At 41.7% G+C, this 15879-nt stretch overlaps 1 protein-coding gene and 1 pseudogene across 1 annotated transcript in view; both read left to right on the top strand.

The window, feature by feature from the left end:
• The window catches only part of CSMD2 (CUB and Sushi multiple domains 2), a 1634099-nt gene that overhangs the window by 628789 nt on the left and 989431 nt on the right, over nucleotides 1-15879 (top strand). The gene's annotated exons all lie outside the window — the stretch shown is intronic.
• LOC146857497 (U1 spliceosomal RNA) lies at nucleotides 4069-4242 on the top strand (annotated as a pseudogene).

The following is a 15879-nucleotide window of genomic DNA, read 5'->3' on the forward strand; positions in this document are numbered from 1 at the left end:
GTTTGCTTGTTGTAACCAGTACTTAACGCAACGTATGCTGGTACATCATCTCTTTGTATTACCCTGTGTACACAGCTCGCGGGGCAGGAGCGATGACGGGCCAAATGGTCTGGCACCGGCACCGCATGGTCTATGACGGGCCCCTGCCGATGCGGTAACCTTGAAGCCTTATCCGCCGGTGCACGGGCTCTGTTGAACCTGCGCGCTCTCTAATTCCCGTCTGTATGAATCACTTGTTTGATGATGAGGGTAATGAATACCGTAATGGCTTTTGCTTTTGTTGGTGGCTAATTTGTTTTTAAGTAAATGCAGCTCAGGAGTCCAGCCAATCACGAAACAGCTGTTTCCCTCTGTCTCTCTCCGCCAGCCCCTCCCTGCCCCCCTTGTTATGAGCGGGTTTTTACGAGATACTTTGGTATTTGCGGCTTCCCGTATGTGAAGCCAAGTGCTTCCGCATCGGGCAGGAGGGCAGAGCGGAGCTCTCTCCGGAGAAACCTTTCATGTTTGCCTTTGGACCGCCAAGATAGCCCAGGTTTACTATTTATGGAACGCGCGCTAGGCGCGCTGCCGTGGAAGCGCACGGCTCTCTGATGTATGGATTTGGAAAAGGATGGACTATGTATCACCCAGCATGCAATGGGGCACAGGTGGCGAAGGAAGCTGGCACTACCCTGCAAGCCTCTCTCCTCTGCCCCATGTTCATTCTACGTGTGCACACAGCAGATCAGCAGGGCCTCACCAGAGTTCGCCAAGGCAGGACGGGTAATGGCAGCTACTTGTTGAGCTGTTTCCAGAAAAATTTTAGTCATTTATTTCTTCCTTACCTTTGTTTTAGTGCAATGTAGAAAATGCCGCCTTGTAGCGGCTTCAGAATACGTTGAAACAAATCAGAATCACTCAAATTGGGGGGGGGGTGCTAGCTTCAAATTTTCTGATAATCTGTCTGGCACATAATGTTTAAATACATTTTATGACATCAAGGGTGCACGAGAGGGGCCTAAGGGGCACTGGAAAGGAATAGGAATGTGGTTTGGTAGGAGTACTAAAAGAGAAAACACCATATTTGGTAAAATAACCCACGTTTTTGAGGACTTTTAAAACAGAGGGGCAGATTTACAGTGAAAGTGACTCAGTGCCTTGCGCCAGCCATTTGGCTGCGCCGCACTGAGTCTCTTTCAAAGCACAGGAATGCGACATATTTACAACAGTATGTCGCATCTCTGTGCTTCCCCCTGCACTGGTGCACAAACAGCAGCCATGCGCCGGCGCAGGCATCCGTGCGGCATGGTGCAAGGATGCCTGCGGAGGAGGACAGGAAAAGTGGCTTGGCTTTTCCTGTCCTTGTAAATATGGAGCAGTAAGATACGCCACCTGTACATCACAAAAAGTGACGTACTGGTGGTGCAGGGGGCTTGTAAGTCTGCCCCAGAGAGTGAGTGTGTGTGCGTTTTTGTGTGTGTGTATGCAAAAATTCCTGCTGAAATTTAACTGGTATCTCACAATACCTTACTGAAAGCAGCCGTACCCAACTATTTATCAGAAAAGCAGCCGTACCCAACTATTTATCAGAAGATACATTTATTAGGGGGACGTAACACCCCAAACACGCCCTGAAGCTACGCCCCTGAGAGGGATGCTTGGAAACGTTTGTGATCTACCTGCTATCTACGAGAAACTGAATGGTAAAAAGAGGGTTAGAATAGACTTAAGGTCGGTAGGGAAGTTTGAAAGGTCCCTACATTTAATATTTTATTCAGAGACGGGGGAAAACTTCTCACCGTGTGCTAAAGCCGTTCTTAAATAAGGTGGGTGGCAGCTAAATTCTAGCAGCCAGGGAGTTGTATTGTGTACTCAGAGGTGGCCCATTCCATTTCAGTGCCCTGGGGACCTCGGGGACTTGCCTTGATATTATGGCCTCTTCATTTCTAGGTAAAAACGAAGGCTGAATTTGAGTTTGCCAGTGGGGTGGATGCAATAAGGAACAATTCTCTATAAGGAGTGTGGATCACTTGTCAAGGAAGTTGTATGAATGGTATTATTTTGAATTGTTGCTTTTGTGAAATTTAATTCACATCTTGAGGGCCACCTTGGTTTATATGGCTGATGTTAAGGTGCTACTTGATTTGTCAAGCATCATCATCTTTGGACCACGTTAAGTTTCCACCAACAGCAGAAGACACTTGATACCTATGGCCACCAATGAAAACCATCAGCGTACAGAAGGGAATCAAATTACTGTAAATCACAGCTGCGATGTCAATGCAGCCAAGAACCAAACCCATTTGCACCGCTGGAACATCAGTGCATGGAGGCAGCCACATCCCTTGTCTTTCCTCACGACCTTCAACACTCCCGACACTCAATGGAAGTGTTATAAGGATGAGGGCTCCTTCATCGCCTTATCAAGAGATGCTCAGGCTGAGAAGAGGGAATGCAGTTATGAATGGAGGACCACAATGTCTTCCCTTCCCAGCCTCTCTCAAATTGCCACAAACACAGGAGAAGATGTCAAAAAGATGTATTGCTGATAATCTTCTCAGCCCACTATCAGCTAGACTTTAAAGACCCAATAGAGATAGCTGATCCTTGCAATGCTGGGCAGCGCATCACTGTCTCTGTCGTTGGGGAGAAGCGGGGCTCACAGTGGGGCATACACAACATTACATCGCAGTAGCTATTCAGCGGCTACCCCAAGCACACTATCAATGTGTCCAATGTGATATTAGCATTTTAGGGAAGATCCCTCCTTCCGCAGAGCTCTTTCTTCATTATCTCTATTCCTGCTACTTGAACCCTCCCTTTACTCTCTCTCTTGGACCCTCTTACCCATCTATTCTGATACCCTTAGCACAACCAATTGAGGTGAATTAATGATGGCATAAAATGGTTTTAAAAAAAAAAAAATATATAACATCAAGGGTTGACATACCTCCCCATGACTCTGAGTGACATCACTAGCAACTTAAGGCCTGGTCTCATTGGCCTCATTGTCACCCAGAATATCTTGCTGAAAATATCCACGTTCTTGAAAGCTACCAATCATTAATTCTGTATCTCATCTTCTCTGTTGTATACGATAAGTGAGCGTGTCATTGGCAGACATCTGTGATTGGATGAGTTTCCACAGAGAGCAATAGTTGGTTCAGAGCATACCAGAAAGAGAAATGTCCATCAACAAATCTTAAAAAACTGCTAAAACTGAGTTATCTACTAAAGCTATCGATTCATTTTTGAAGAGCCCTAGGAATATAAGAGATTCAAAAGTTTGAGGGTGTGTCGAGGGAGTTAATTAGAAAATGATCGTGGATACATTTATGGAGCCACTCTAACAGCATATTATTTTCAGATAAGTTTGTTAATATTGTAAATTATAACTCTGTCTATTGTCCAGACTAAGCTCTTTTTACTTCACCCTTGAATCAGCTGTGAAAGATTACAGACAATGTATTTGTTTCAAGGGTTATGACTTGAGAATATTGAGACATGGCATATTTTCATCTTCATATTCAGTAAAGCCACTTATAGTTCTCTATTTTTGTAAGCAGAATCTGATGTGATGTTCACAATTTCATCAGAATTCCCTATGATTCAAAAACGTCTGCTGTTTTGTTGGTGGCCTTCACTATTGTGTACAAATATTATGTCTTACACAAGAATAAAGTTATTTTATATCTATAATTTTATATATATATAATTGCAGAAATTTCTGTTGCAGGAATTTTGTATCATTTAATTGTATTTCTTCCCTTTTGATTGTTTGATCCAGTTCTAAGAGATTGTACCTGAACCAGTGAAGTTTACGCTGCTTTTTACTGATTACTTGTCTTGTGAGGGAACACTGTCTATAGTCAGTGGCACGCATATATCAATAGTGTTAACAAGTGTCGTTGTGTTAGTCAATGTTATTAGTTCAATCCTGATTGACTCAAGCTAATTGGGCACTGCCTAGGCAGCTGTCTTGTATGTGTTTCTTGAAATTAAATTGTCTATCTAAATAGTTGTAACTACAATATTTTCAATTTAAGTGTCTTCCACATGGTAGAAATCACTGTTCCGTCAAAAATGTAGGAGCTTACCTGGCAGGGGAGACACCATGATCACGAAGGTGGTTCTCCCAGGGTGAGGCTCATCCATTGCACTTCGGATGTGCTGACCCCTGCGATGTCCCCAAAAAAAAAATAAAAAATGTAGGAACACTGTACAACTGGTGGATTTAAGTTGGTAACTCTTGCTGTTTACTACATTCATAAACACCACGTTGCTCAAACCATAGTAATAAGTAGCAGAGAAGAGACATTTTCCCTGACCAAATGTGGTTTGTAGTTGTCTGTGAACTACTACAAATATAAATTGCAATTATGTTTATTGGTTATCTTCTTTGCTTTGGATTTAAAGGGATTTCATACATGGATGATAAAGTTTGAACACCTCTTTTCTTCTAATATACTTCTTTTCATTATATTCAGTCGGGCAGAAAATCTTCCTACTGGTAGAATGTAATTATTTCTGCTTTCTTTTGTATTTATTCTTTAAATTTACACAATTGGTGAGATTTAACACTTTTTATAATATAACAATTTGTGCACTAAATACTTAAATCAGGATTATGAAATCGTTTCTAAAAAAATCATAATCATATCACATAGATATTTGCCCTAAAATCAATTGTTATCTGACTTTCAATTGTAAATAACAAACACATGAAGAAAAGTAAAAGAACAGAAGACTATGAGTTCATTGCCTCAAGATGCAAGTCCAATATGGTAATGCATCGAGATCACATCAATTCAATATTTACTCATTCCCTTTTGTGGAGAGCTCTTTAAAGGTAACATGCTGTGCTGGTTTTCAAAAAAATCCTCTTCTTTCATACATTGCCTATGCAGCAGCAGATAAAAAAATGGATCAATTCCTCGAAATCATCATAATTACAAATAATTCAGATGAGTAATACTGTATTTGCCTAAGTTGTATAAATAATTGTATACATTTATTTCATGAGCACAAACATTTGATGCACTATAACTTCTCTATTTTTGGTCTGCAAATGTATGTCTTTTGCCTTTTTTTTTAAAGTGCATTCAAAAATGTAATTTTCATACTGGGAATTCAGTCATTGTTACATCTAGATTTCTTCATTTATTTTTACAAAAAAATAATAATAAACGAAAATACACTTATTTTTTTCTTCAACTAAAATGTTCACAAAAATCAGGACTTCGATGGATACTGCATAATTTCTGTGTAACAAAAATTGTCTGTTCTACCCTCTAATGTATTTTGCTCATTTGTGAAGTAATCATTTGGACATACTTCTTTTTAACTGGATTTTGATTGGTGGCCCAAGCACAAGAATTTGTGACCATATTGTGACATGTGTAAAAAGATTAGAGATATACATGTGGCTGATATATGCATAATCAGGGCAGATTTTGGCCAGTAAAAATGTTTTTACCACAAAGATGGATTATTCTGCTTTGTTGCCTTATTGTGGTTGCTCAAGTGTTGTAATTCACTCATTCTTTAATTTCATTTGATTTGTAAGACTTATTTTTGTGTATATCAGAAATATAAGAAATGAAAGTCGTATATCTGCATCATTTATTTCTAAAATAAGCAAATTGTGGTCATTGCTACCTCTAGAAATTGTCTTCTTGCAAAACTCAATAGGAAAATGTATTGTATTTAATTAAAAACAATGGCCTTTCTATCAAGCATGTATTTTAGCACTTGACAACTGTTAGAGTTAGCCCTATCCGCAGGGTCACCCCCAATTTGTTTTATTTCAAACTTCCTATTTTCTGAACCTGTTTTTGTTATCTTTTTTGTGGCACACTTTACCAGTGTAACCTGTGCTAAAATGCTATTGCTCCCTTCTTTAAGCATGGTAAAGTTGGCTTACACCCAATTCACACATTGTATTTACTTGTAAGTCCCTCGTAAATAGGTACTACATGTACCCAGGACTTGTATATTAAATGCTCCTGGTGAACTTGCAGCACTTCTTATGCCACCTAATTAAGTAACCATTTTAAGCATGCCATTGTAGCCTGTCTGTGCGGTTTTACACTGCCATTTCAATCAGTAACAGTTTTACCAGGCCTAGCCTTCCTTTTTAATACATATAAGTCAACCCTAGTGTAGGCCCTAAATAGCCCATACCGCAGGGTGCTTTGTATTTAAAATGGTGGACTTGTACCTTTAGGTTTGTACATGCCCTGGTCGTGAAATTTTCTTAAATGTGTTTTTTTCAACTGCAAAGCCTACCTCATAGGATAACATTGGGTTACCTTATTACATTTAATAAGTGAGAACTTTTGGTTAGGTGCAGGTAAGAAAGTCATTTTGGTGTTTAGGGAATTGTAATTTAAAACCCTCTTTAACCCCTTGCGTGTTGGTTTATTTCTCCTGCTGTGCGGGAGAAATAAACGGCGTTCGGGAACATGACGTCTCCCGGCCGTCGTGCGCACACGCCCACCGTAATGCACGACGGCCGGGAGACGTCGTGCGCACGCAAGGGGTTAATGGTAAAGTCAGATTTTTCACATTTTAAGTCACAATTCTGAAAATGCCACTTTTAGAAAGTTGGCATTTTCTTGCCCTAACCAGCTGGTGCCTGCAGCCTGTTCATGGGCCACATGATTAGGTGTAGTTGGAAGTTGGCCTTGGTGTATTCCTCCTAGACAGTATCACAAAAGAGGGTCTGGGTGTTAGCAGGATGACACAATTCAGAGGAATGGAATGATCCAAACCTGCATGACGCACAACTGTAGACTAAAAAGTCTCAAAGACATTCACCATGCAGGTTTGGGTCATTCCATTCCTCTGAATTGTGTTTGATATAGGGGTTAGGGCTAAAACCCCAGTACATGACAGCATACTTTACAGTTATCACACACTTAGCTATTGAGCATTAACTTTCGATTATTTTTATTTATCTGGAGGGCAGGCCCAACTTTTCTTCATTTCTGTTAGCAGGATGAGCCATCTCTTACTTGATATGTACACTTCAAAGGCACTGGCTCAGCTCACACACAAAGGAATTCATATTAGCCTATTGTGCCCCCAGACTGGGATCAGGACAGGGACACAGGAAATTCCACACACCTCTGGAGGGGCAAACACTAGAAGCGTCTCCCACTTCAAAGTGAGCACCAGGCATAGAAAAGGGACCATTAGACTCCCTCTCCAGTAAACTTCTGGAACTGTGGATACTACAGAAGAAGTTTGTCTTGCTGCCCTGCTGCTTGGGGCCTCCCCTGCTTGATTAGAAAGAAGACTAGACCTGCATCTTTCATCCCAGGCTGCAGTGACTCTAAGAGTCAGCTGACTGACCTCCTTTTCTGAGCTACAGGGAAATAACCAGCCGAGAGTACTCCCTGCAACTGTCCAGCTGACCTGCTGCACTGGACCTACAACTGGACCTGCCAGAGCTGTGCTGGCCTCTGCTAAAGTGAGTTCCTGAACTCAAAGAAGTTCCCATCAGGTCCTGAACCCTCGTTGTGGCAATAGTTGAACTCTTCCTTGAAGAAAAGGAGAAATCCTGAAGTTCTGGGCTCTTTGCGACTACGAACAGCCCATTTGATGTCAAAATCTTGCCGCCCATCCCGACCACCAATGGGTAGCTTTAGTGAACCCAACTCTTTGCCCTACAGCAATCTCCAGCAATTACCGAGAATGTGAGATCTGCACTTTGTGCTACAGCATTGACAACCCACAGTGACTGTCATCGCAAAACTCCAGCAATGACTGTCTACAGTGCCTGGCAGGATCTTCACACTACAGAGGTGACCATCCATGACACCCACTCTTGCACTTGACTTTGGAAGGTGCGTTTTTCAGTGTGACTAACCTGGTCCCTGTGTCTGGCCCATGCTCCATCACCGTCAGCCTGAACTTGTGACTTTCACCTGATCTCACATGACCAGATGGCCACAGGTAGCACCTTGTGCTTTTAGGCACTATACTTACCTTAAATATTTGAAATTGCATATCTCTGGTTCTACTAATTTAATTTACATCATTTTGGTGGTACATAATTTTTCAATATTTCTCATGGGTGTGAAATATTTCCTGTGTTGAGTTTTCACTTTACTACTTTTTAAGTGCCAACCTATTTGAGGGTTAAGCACCGGTTAATTTGGTGTCTTTTTGTGGTTCACCCTGACAGGGATTGTGACTTCTTCTTGAGTAGGGTTTCACCCCTCTCAACCAACAACCCCATTACTCACACCAACATAGGCTCTTCATTGAAATAACCCTAATTTCTCAAACACATCTCTTTCATAGGCATTTCAAACTGTTTCAATACAGAAGCACTGTTAAGTTTTCCAAGGGAAGTAAAACATCCACAGGTCTTGGCTGATGCAGAGTTTTTAGACCAAGATCCACCATCGCTTAATTATAAATATAGAAATATGGGAAATGTGTATATTTCTGCAGTTTTGAAGCTGAATTGTAAAATAACTGCACCCTCTTCAGTGACCTACTGTCAGTCATTTCTTGCTCCCATTTCCATCAATATATATATTGTATTGTTTCAATAGTGGTGCACAAAGTTGAATTTGACCATCTTCATGTTTTTTCTTTTAAACGTCAAGTTCACAAAAATGAGATTAGAAAAAACACAAACTTGGGGTTTTTTAGAGGCAAAAAAACAACTAATAAACAGGGATGAGTGAAATAGTCTAATTTACTCTTCTCATAATTAAACAAAATTCCATAAAAATGTTGTGCAAATTACACATTCCTAGATAAATGTGCTTTGCTCATCACTTGTATGACTTTTTCAAGTCATGGCCACTCAGTTAACAAAGTCTCGCAAGATAGCACTAAAATAGTTCAATCAGATGATGCCTCCAGGTGAGACTTTTTCTGTGTTAACCAGTCTCCAAATGGAAGCTCATAGTTTTATTTGTATATGAAATGGTTGCACGCTTAAATATGTTATTTGAAATTGCTTGAGTTGAAATATCGAGAAGTGCTGAACATTTCTCACAACACATATTTTGGGGATTTAACAAATTTAACTAGCATGGAGAAAATTTTATCTGAGCCTACTGATAACCCTACTTTTGCCAGAATATTCTATCACAAAGTATATTTGTAGGGAAAGGGGGAAATTCCATCTATAGTTGAAGATTGTCACCTTTCTAAAACTTCACCATGAAATTAGAATAGTCACAAATTATTGTTTTTCCGCAATCCTTTTCTCAGATACAGGCAGCAGAAGCAGGGATTACACAGCCACATAAGCCTGTTGGCATCTGTGCAATTATCATTGTAAGATGTAATATGAATGAATTAATGAATCAGCATTTCTAAAGCACATGGTTACCCTGAGGCATCCCAGCGCCAGTAGCGGTGCAATCACAGACTCTGATCAGAGTTAAGGGAACAAGTAGGTTTTTATTTGTCTTCGAAAGTTAAGATGGTTTGTCTCAAGACGGATGTGGAGGGGGAGGCGGTTCCATAGTTTGGCAGCATTATATGAAAAAAGACGCCCTCCACTTTGTGTTTTTCGGATTTTCAGTACTGTCGCCAGTTGTTTGTTGTACGACCTCAAGGCCCTATTGGGACGGTAGGGCAAAATGATGGAATGAATAATGGGCGATCCCTTGCCTGATAGTGCTTTATGTGCGATGCACAAAGCCTTAAATTGGATCCTCTCGTGAATAGGAAGCCAGTGTAAAGTAGCACGGGCTGGCCCAGCCGATAGGCAATTAGAAATTTTCAGGAGAAGGCGTGCTGCGCAGTTTTGCATGATCTGTAGCTTTTTAATGGTAAAGGATGGGGCTCCTAAATAGAGGGCATTGGCATAGTCAAGCCGGGAAAGGATCAGTGCTTGAACCAACAGTCTTCTGGCAGGGAATGGCAGCAGAGAAAGGATTTTACGTATCATCCTCAAAATCCCATAACAGCTAGCTGCCACCTTCCGTGCTTACACCTTAAAGTCAAGATTGCGGTCCAGCCAGACGCCTAAGCTCTTAATCTGTTCATTAGGGGAAGGAGCTTGAGCAAGACAACTGGGCCAAAACTAACCTATGTTCAGAGTGGCAGAGTTACCAAGGAGCATCAGCTCCGTCTTTGCTCCATTGAGTTTAAGATATGAGCTTTCCATCCAAATTGACACCTTTTCCGGGCATAAGGCTAAACCAGGCCCTGTACTATCCAGCTGGTTGAAAGAGACAAACAGCTGAGTATCATCAGCATAGGTAACAATCTGTACTTCAAAGGGTAGTACTACTTCTGCCAGGTTACTCATATAGATATTAAATAGAGTTGGGCTCAGGGAAGATCCCCAAGAAACCCCACATCTAAGAGGCATTCGTTTTGAGATGATTTCATTTATAAAGACTTCAAAGGATCTGTCCTCCAAAAAGGATTGCAACCACTTCTGCGCTGTCCTGGCTTCTCCCACATCCCTGAGTCTTTGAATCAGCAGTTGATGGTTAACTGTACCGAAGGCTGCATTGAGGTCTAAGAGAATGATAGCAGCACAGCCTCCGCCATCTAAGATTTACCTTGATTCCTCTACAACTGCCAAAAGAGTGGTCTCTGTAGCCTGCTGAGGTCTAAATCCCATCTGTGATGGGTGGAGACAGTTGTTACTCTCCAAAAAAGCAGATAGAGCAGAAATCACATGCTTCTCTGCTATTTTGCTGATACCAGGCAATAATGAAATGGGGCGGTAATTCGCTCACACCTCAGGTCCAAATTAGGTTTTTTCAGAAGTGCTTTGACCATTGCTCGTTTCCAGATGAGGGGACAAGTCCCGTCAGGACCAAAGCATTGATCAGGTCCATAATAACTGGGGATACAGTCTCAGTAACAAGATTTAAGAAAGTGGGAGGGGTAGAATCTGTCGGGGAGACAGATCTTAGTTGACTGAGGATACCTTGAAGAGAAGTCAAATTCAGAGGGGGAATTTCCTCCAGTAAACATTTCTTGTCGTGGGTCCTAATATCCATGGGTAATGCAGTTTGTTGGACTATGGCCTGAGGTAAAAGACATGTAAATATTTTGTATTTTATTAAAGAAAAATTCTGCAATTTGATTGCAGCGGGATAAAGTGTACTCAAATATGGTGTAAGGGGGAATGGGTGTAAGGAGTGATTTTGCGATACGAAAGATTTTGCGTGGAGAGTTGGAGGCCAATGTGATTCTCTTTTCATAGTAGAGAGCATGGGCAGATTTTATTTCAGCTTTATACGTTTTTATCGCCTCTCTATATTTGGCTTTATTAGTTGCTAAAAAATCTTTTCTCCATCTTCTTTCAAGTTTTTTACAGGATTGCTTGATCTCCCTCAGTTTGGGAGAGTACCAAGCATTTCGATTACCTCCTACCTTATTATGAACCCATTTGTTTGGGAGAAACTTGTTCAATGATGTCTCAAGCCATTCATTGAATGTATGGTTTGCAGTGATGGGATTAGAGTCAGATATAGGTGTAGTCTTTTCAAGACTAATCGCCCAGGGCTCAATTAAAAGTTTTGACCAGGTACGAACCTGTTTTTAGTTCCCACAGCCAGTGTGGTAGCGGCATGAAATTCCCAGGTGAACGGAATTAGAAAATGATCAGACCGGGGTACTGGGATAGGGTCCCTGGCCTGAAGGTCCTCAATATTTGAAAAAATGGGGTCAAGCAGATGGCCTTTGGAGGGGGTGGGACTACCAACTTTTTGATTAAGTTGAAACACCCCCAGACTATTATTCAGCTCATACGTGGCTGGATGTGAGGTATCCTCAAAATGAAGATTAAAATCTCCTAATAAGGTAAAATTAGGGAGGTAACTGGCGAGATTGGCTGCTATGTAGGGAAGATCCTTACAAAATTTACCGAGGGAGCCTGGGGGGCGATATAATAGAATTCCTGAAAGGGTACAGACGTGTGATTAGCCGATTGTGAAAGAAAAACTCTCGCAGTCAGGTACGGAGCTTGCAGAGATACGACAATTAAATTCAGTTTTGTAAATAATTGCTATGTCGCCTCCTCTGCCTAACTCCCGGTCAAGTCTCTGCATAGCATAACCAGGAAGAAGAGCTTGGACATGACCAAGACCATCACAAAATGACATCTCAAGGGTCTCTGGACAAGCAGAATATGGCCCAAAAATACATACTGGGCTTGCACTTCTAAAAGGCAAGTTAAAACATCAGCCTTAATGCTCCATCTAGTGAGGACACCAAATTACTTCAAAAGACCTGAAAACTGTGTTTGTCATGCGTATGGAGAGTGCTTCAGAATGCAGATTTTTATTTGGGATAAAGCGCTGAAAGTACTTGAACTGTTACATTTTCCCTAAACATTCCCTTGTATTTATAAATAAGATGTTATGGTTCACTTGGCATTTTGAGATATGGCTATGTATTTTGAGATGACGTATTGGTGTGTTTGTCTCTAAGGGACTATTTATGTCCTAGAGCTTTCTCTTGTGTTCAGTAAGCAGACTTGTATGGGAAATGCTGAAGGCATTTGGTTGCTACATGGATCTCATTATTGATGATGTAAACTGTTATCTGGAGTGATGGTACCCTGCCGGGACTACATTCTCCTGAACTTGGGTAGTTCTTGCCGCCCTGTTTGCTATCGAGGTTTGACTGCCTCCTCTTTATCAACTGGCTGCATCTCATAATGTTTTCTATTGCTCTAAGGTTCACAGGGCAGAGAGACCTGTTTGTACAGGATTTGTTGAAATCCTGGTTCTATTAGACTTTGAGCCGCCTCAATTGGAAAATACTTAACCCCTTTCACAGTCCTTGAAGCACTTGCGGTGATAGCATTGGTGTGAGCGAGAGAGAAAGGCAGGCATCGCAGGAGGATGGCAAGAAGAAAAGATCAACACATGTTTTGCTGGTAATATACACTGTAATCTGAAGAGATACACACACACAGCAACAGAGAGTTGCACATGAAGGCACAAAGCATGGATGTCAATTTAGAATAGGGAGGTGCAGCAGCTGCAAACTCCGCCTTGTTGTTTGGTCCACCGGCTACTAACCTTGCTATCCCAGGTCTCAAGAGTCAGGAAGGCAGCTACAGGAATTCTGTTGGGCTTCAACACTGGTTAATTGAATTTCAACTCATTATACCTTCTCAGCTTTAGCCCATAACTAGAGGTTAATCATGCAATTAACAACTATTAACACCCTCAAAGGGTGACAGTCATTACTAACACCCTGAGCAGAGGGTTGTAATGCTGAGGTTTTCATACGTATTACAAAAAACAGTGGTCCCTGGAATAGGGAAAAATATATACGTACAATGAATATAGCCCCAATCAGTGCTATATTTTAGCCAATGTCCAGCCGGGCAAGGGCAGGCTGTTATCCCACTGCTAATTGACTCGCATCTGTGTTCTATTGTAACTGTACTGCATATTAAACTTGCCCTTGTCCGGCTGGACATTGGCTAAAATATAGCACTGATTGCGGCTATATTAATTGTACGTTTATATTTTTCCCTATTCCAGGGACCACTGTTCTTTGTAATAAGTTAATTTGGGTTTCCCTTGTTTCTTATACATACGAGGTTTTTATACCTGCCAACTTGAAGAACAATCTCACCATGTGAGGAAGGTGCGGGGTCTCGTGCCGAGAAGTACCTACGAGGCACTATTGAACCCCACCCAGCCCCCAAACCCCCACCTCCCAAAAAAAACAAAAAAAAAAGCTTGCTGAGGCTGGTGCTGATGTTTTCACACCCATTAATGGATGTCGTCAGTTCAAATTCTCGGAAAATGAGCAGGGAAACCACTATTTACAGTGGTTTTCTACTCATTGACCGGGTGATGGGAACCGATATCGTGTGTCACACGGAGACACCATGTGAGTTGGCAGGTATGGGTTTTTGTGTTGGAAAAGCCGTGTTAATTCAATGGGCATTCTAATAGCTTGTGAAGATGAATTCCAATGAAGAAGTTAACCAATGAGATTAAAGAGGAGGAGATCGAGGGACTCTGCAGGACGTGTTTTTGTAAGAAATGTCCGTGAATGCGTGGAATTGACTGTCAGAAAGGATGGTAAGGGTTTAATCCAAAAAACACAGGAGAGCACAAATAGTAAGGAAAAGGGTAAAGTTAAAGACCATGTAATGTGTGTGTCAACAATATTCTGGCATATGGGCGACTGGGATGAACCAGAAGGCCCATTACCCTCACAGTCGAGGCTTCTCCGCTAGTGCTAAATTATATGATTCGGTCATAGCTCTAATCGAGGCTTTAACAGCAGAATTGTAAGAAAAATTCCTGTGGAGACAATATACTGGTAGGTTGTGCAGGAGTCTTCTCGTTGTCTCGTTTTATCGCAGTTTTACTTCGCGTCTGTGGTATTTCCCAGCCGAGTCCAGATCTTAGGGAAGTCCATGCGGGTTGAAAAAAAGAAGTAAACGAATCCTAAGCGGAAGTGAAATTGCTTGGCTATGCAACAAGGCCCTATGCAAAGTGAATACACACGTGTGTTTTGCAGTAAAACCTGGTTGGATTCCTCATGGTTTTTATAGATAGATATAGATACAATTTAGATTGATTGGACAAAAATTGCGGAAAGGTATTTTTTGCAATTTTTTCAGCTAGCCGTTTCGATAACATAATGAATTGATTTTGCTTCAAAGGTATTTGCATGTTTAAAAAGGCAAAGGCAAAAGTTTTTGTCCTGTTCCTAGAGCATAAGCAGAATAAAAAGTCGGCTAATTTTTGGGTCCCATAGCGCATTTTTGATAAAATTGTTCAAACATGGGAGTTCAACTTTTCTCTATACCTGCTGGAGTCAGGCGAGGTTTTCAAGCTATGGGTATGAGATAGATTCGCAAACAAGGAATCCTTTACAGAGTCAATCCTTATTATGAAAATGTAGTGAGGGTCCAGCCCCCTGGGTCGACCACCGGACACTTTATTTACTCAAGCAGCAAACCAATGAGACAGAAATCTTTCGTTTCAATCCTAGGTGTAAAATGATGAGTTAAATGAATGGTAACAGTGTGTGTTTGCTCCACTACGTGTAATGTGAACGGCATCGTCCAACATATACTTGAATGAGAACCATCTTTTAGACCTTGATTTTAATAGGGCAGCTCTCATAGAGGCCTATTCCTAACAATACACATAGAGCCTCATGTACGAGGCCCCGCACTTTTGCGCCACCGGAGAGTCACTTTTGTGATGCTACAGTGGCGCAGTAAGGCGCAGCATATTTACAAGGCCATGCAAAGCCACTTACGGTGGCTTTGTATGTATGTGCCCCTTTCGCACAGGATACTGCATGAAAGGGGCGTTCCATGGGTGTTGCTCTGGGTGTTCCCACGCAACACCCATGAAATCGTAAGCATTCCCAGATTTACAAAACATCGTAAACCTGGGAAGGCCTCAAATTCTAATGCCATCCCAGGGGTGGTGTTAGGGAGGCGCAATGAGGAGAAATGTGTTATTTTCTCCTCATTTTTAGGTCTCGCTGAGTTAGCGCGCATGCGCTGCTCGGAGAGACATTTAGTATGTGAGTTTTGAAAGTGCTGCTGGCTGGCGACAAGCTTGCGTTCCCGCGAGCATGCACGCGCGCAGCCGGCAGCTTTGCAATATGTACCCCCGCTGCTGTGCACGAATCCCTAGCGTGCTTTAGCGCGTCATCGCGATCACTTTCGCTTTCAGAGTGATCGCGATGACTTTCATTTTTATGGCCGCGCGGCGTTACTTTTACTGCCGCGCGGCCAATGCTTGTTAAATGTTTGTGTTCCAAGACCGAAGTTAAATGTTTTATGATAAGTTAACCATTACTTTCCCTATTTCTGCTAGTACGCACTACCCTTTCCAGTCCCTTCCAATCAAATTAAGTCCAATGTTAATATAAGAGATACGTGTGTTAAAGTTATTGCAGCGTTATAGGTAA

Source organism: Triturus cristatus, chromosome 3_2, assembly GCF_964204655.1.
Source record: "Triturus cristatus chromosome 3_2, aTriCri1.1, whole genome shotgun sequence".
NCBI lineage: Eukaryota > Metazoa > Chordata > Amphibia > Caudata > Salamandridae > Triturus > Triturus cristatus.